Consider the following 4,444-nt stretch of genomic DNA (forward strand, 5'->3'; position numbering starts at 1 on the left):
TTCTCGTCCTGAGTGAGCAAGTGGCCACAGTCCAGCTGCCTTGGCAAACAGAAGAGCCAGCCCACTCCTCCCCCAGCCCTGAGCTGAGCAGGTGGCCAGCAAGTGGGTGGGCAGGAGCTTGGAAACAGGATAGAGTGGGCGAGGGGAGGAGGCCCAGGTGGGGAGAGCAGGGTGGAAGAAGTGACCCGGAGTCCGAGAGGAAAGGATGAGGCCTGCATACCAGGGTCCTGTGTGAATGTAGGGTGTCATGTGCGGGTCCCGGGGGTGCCTGCGAAAGCGTGCCTGGGTACAAAGGTTGAGGAAATGTGTCTGCTCATAGGTATGTGTTGGCAGCTCGGTCAGGGCCCTGGTGTACATGATGCCATGTGGCTCCAGGTGTGACAAAGCACATGCGTCACCCTGGGTAGGAAGTGCACATCCACGTTAGCGAGAAGGTCACAGAATGTGGGTGAGGACAGGTGTGTGCGTGAGGCAGACGGACACTGGAGAGACAGAATCTCAGGTCTCAGTCGTGCTGGGAGGTCTTGGACAGAGGTCTGCACCAACATGGCCTCAATTTCTTCGTCTTCAACATGGGGTTGGGGTGGGGATGAGACTAAATAACAGAGGCCTTTCCATCTTTAATATTCTATACCATCCAGCTGAACTTTCTGTGATGCAGGAATTCATTTGTGTTGTCCAATGTGGCAGCCACTAGGCTCATATGACTACAGCACTTGAAATGTGACTAGTAGGACTAAAGAACTAAAATCTTTGTATTATTTTATTTAAATCACTATATGTGGCTAGTGACCCCCATATTAAATAGTAGAGTTCTATGCGGATAAGAACAGGGTCTCCTGAACCAGACAAATCAAGTTCAAATCATGGTTCGACCGCTTACTAGCCAGTTATTTAACCTTGGTAAGCCCGTTTCTTCCCCTGTAAAATTAGATAAGAATAGTGCCCACCCCGTACAGCCTTTTCAAGGATTCGATGAGACAGTAAGGTATGCAATGGGTAGCACAGTCCCTGGAGTGCACTTAATGCTCAGGAAGCATTGCCTTTTATAGGCATCATTACCTACGAAGTGATGAGAACAGCTGGCATCATCAGAAGCAAAATGGACCTTGTTTGCCAAGCTCAGGGAAAAAGCAAGCTAGGAGAGGGGGTGGGGGTCCCGTTGAAGAGGGGAAAGGGCTGCTCCCTCGGACGGAGCGGCCTGCCCCTGGGTGTGTGCAGGCATGAGTATGAGCAGAAAGGAAGCCATGCCCTGCTCTCCAAAAGACAGATGGAGAGGGCCGGGGGAGAGTGGGTCCAGCATGGCCGAGAATGTGGGAACGTGCTAATGGGCTGTGAAAAGCAAGATTCACACTGGGAAATTGCTTTCTGGATGCCAGGCAGGCACGATGTCCTGGGAGTTGCTGGCTGCCAGCCCACAGGGGGTTCACCATCCTCTCTGGCCTGAAACACCCCAAAATGCTGACATGGCAGCCGGGTGCAACACCAGGAGCATTTAATGAGGAGTAGAAAGACCTGAGTTTTCACCCAGCTTGGCTACCAGCTCGCTTATCCTTCTAAACCTCCATTTTCCCACTTGAAAGATGGAGATGAGGGTCCCTAGCTCACTTCCTCCTAGGCCATTCGTGAGAAGTTCTGCTATGTAGAGATGGGGAGAGGTTCCTGCTACTCAAGACTGGTTTCTGCCAACATCCTCTAAGAGAAACTGCCCCCTACCTTTACCCCGAGCACCCAGACCCCTGGGGGTGCCTGTGGGTCGCAGCAGACAGCAACACTTTGTGGGGGCCCGACGGAGATGGCACAGTGCTGGAACCCTCCCTCCACTCTGTACTCCGTATTCCTTGGGGGTCTGGTTGTCAGGGGTCCTGACAGTCTTTAAGGTTTTCCCTTCATTGGCTGCTTCCTCAAACACACCCAGGTTTCCCCTATTCTAGAAAAATAAATAACCACCTTGCCCAAAAAAAATTTTTTTTAAATTTAAACCAAGAACCTTTCTCTCGACCCAGCAGCCTGGGCCACTTCCTTCCTCCGTTCTTTGCTGCCAAACTTCCAGAACAAGTGTCCGACATCCGCCGCCTCCTCTTCCCACCTCCCACGCTCATGAACCCACCACAATCTGGTTCCCACCCTCGGGCTCCCTGGAAGAAAAGCTGTGCCAGGCCTTCCCACCCAATGTCCTCCCCTCCCCCCCCAGTCCCGGCCCCACTGGGCCTGATCCACCTCACCGGCCCCATATCAGCTGGCGTTTGGCCCCACTGACCACCCGGCTGTGAAGCTCCGTCTCCCTTTGGTTTCTGGGTCACTGCACTCTCCCTGCACCCCACCCTAGTCCTTTCCCTTTCTCATCTTCCCCCCAACTTTGCTATTTCCTGTTCTCCCTTCATCTCGCCTCCCCAGGCCATTAGCTGGAATCTCTGGGGTGACTCTGGACATTCCCGAACACACCTAAAACTTCCATAAAAAATATTAACAGAGCTTAGAGACAGCAGGCAACGCAGGGGAGAGGAGAGGCTGCTGTCTCCCCAGCCCGTGTTTGTGTATCGTGCTGGGCCGAGGATGCATATTTTTCATCAGCTTCACAAAGGATACTTTGATACTCCCCCCAAATGGTGAAAGCCACTGACCATCATTCGAGATTGAGATCCGCGTCTAGAAAGCAGCTCTCTCGAGAATTCCAGCCCAGATATCTAGCTTCTCACCATCTTGCCTGGATGCTATGTGATAGGCACCTCCTAATCAAAATCCAGTCTCCTCACCAAAGGCCTCCTCACTCTCAGGTAAGATACCTGAGCATTCGACCTCTCTGAGATAAGCTGGGTGATTTCAGAAGTGCCCGTCTGTCAAATGCAGACAGATCTAGTATCTGTGGGAGGATTAGCATCCAAGATCTCTTGGTGGTCAGTAACTCACAGCTCAGTTTAGCCGATCTGATCACTTAGCACAGAGCAACACCTGGGAGCGTGGAACCCAGAGCAGACAGGACGAGAATGTCTGAGGAAGGGACAGAGCGGGGGGAAGCCACTGGAACAGCTCCACCCAAGGGGCCACGGTATAGGCCACATGTGGCCTCATCAGAAGCCAGTATGTCCAGTAATATCTTACCATGGAGATCCACCCTCTCCCCATTCCACAGATAAAGAAACTGAGGATAAAACCTTGAACCCAGGACTCCTGACTCATCGTCCATTGCTCTTTCCAATACCCAGTACTCTCAGATCAGAGGAAGCCCTAACTTGGGGTCCACAGGAACGCTTTAGAGTAGGAGGGAATCTGTGGGAAATAATATACAACATTCTGTGAGTTGGAGAGAGTGTGCATTTTTCTGGGGAGACTGGCTGTGGCTCATGTGAGATTCTGTGAGAGTTCCTAGAATCCCCCAAATGGTTAAAAAGCTGGAGTCAGATTCGTTCAGAAACAAAAACACTATCTTGTTTCCACAACACCCACCTCTGTGTCCTTTAAGAAAATCCTTCAGACTTTTTGGGGCCTCAGTTTACCCATCTGTGAAACTACCTGTTGATCGGACCTTTTAAAGCCTTCTCTTTTCATTAATTTCTTTTTAAGCACTAGCGCCCTTTCTTAATAACGGACAGACAAAACACAGCGCTGCAGGTCCCTACATGGCAAACAGAGCAAAGGAGATAGGGGCTGGGGGCTCAGGACCCCTCTGCTTGGTTTTCTCTCTCTTCTCCCCAGCTCACCATAGCAGCTCTGCCGAGAACTCCACAAACGACAGCATTTTACAGCCAGAAAATCCTAGGCTCTGTTATCGAAACCGCACAGCATCCCTCCTCCCAGCCCCGGCTGCAGCCGCCCACTGCCAGACTCCAGAAGATGCCGCAGGGACACAGTGTGTTCGAGCTGTCCTGCATCCCCCAGGCCTGCCCCACGCCAACCCAGCAGAAGTCTCGTGGGGGACACAGAAGGCCCGGGGACCGGAAGATTCTGTTTGCTGCAGGGAACATTGAACCAACAGAAGTTCCTTGTTTTGGCTGTGCATGGGTTTTCTTGAATGGGTTACAAAAAGGAAAATGAAAAAAATATTCACAGAGCTTAGAGACAGCACCAGCGCAGGCAAAGCAGGGGAGATGCTGAGGGGCTGCTGTCTCCCCAGCCTGCAATGGCCTCCAGGCTGGTTCCATCCACCTGCACATCCCCAAGGCCCTCAGAGGTTCAGAGAGAGATGCTCCAAGGGCTTAGTAAGAGAGCCAAACATCAGACCAGAGAGAGGCTGCAGAGCCCAATGCTCATGTGTCACTGGCTTCTGTGACCCTGGGCAAGGCCCTGGCCCTCTCTGGGCCTTGGTTTACCATTCGTAAGACAAGGAAGCACTTCTCACTCTGATGTTCTGAGTGGGACTGAGGATATTCTGGCCCCTAAACCATCCTCCACTTCATGCTCACAGCAAAGCATCTCAGCGGGCGAGAGCAGAGATGTGGGGCAG

General features: G+C 52.3%; 1 long non-coding RNA gene across 1 annotated transcript; it reads left to right on the forward strand.

Moving 5' to 3' along the window:
* The first annotated feature begins 2,501 nt into the window (after positions 1 to 2,501).
* Positions 2,502 to 3,997, forward strand: LOC111746366. Its single transcript, XR_002783069.1, has 2 exons — positions 2,502 to 2,777; positions 3,697 to 3,997. It is a non-coding gene; the product is annotated as an uncharacterized LOC111746366 (long non-coding RNA).
* Positions 3,998 to 4,444: the final 447 nt, after the last annotated feature.

The sequence above is a fragment of the Pteropus vampyrus genome, unplaced genomic scaffold (assembly GCF_000151845.1).
Source record: "Pteropus vampyrus isolate Shadow unplaced genomic scaffold, Pvam_2.0 Scaffold185, whole genome shotgun sequence".
Lineage (NCBI taxonomy): Eukaryota > Metazoa > Chordata > Mammalia > Chiroptera > Pteropodidae > Pteropus > Pteropus vampyrus.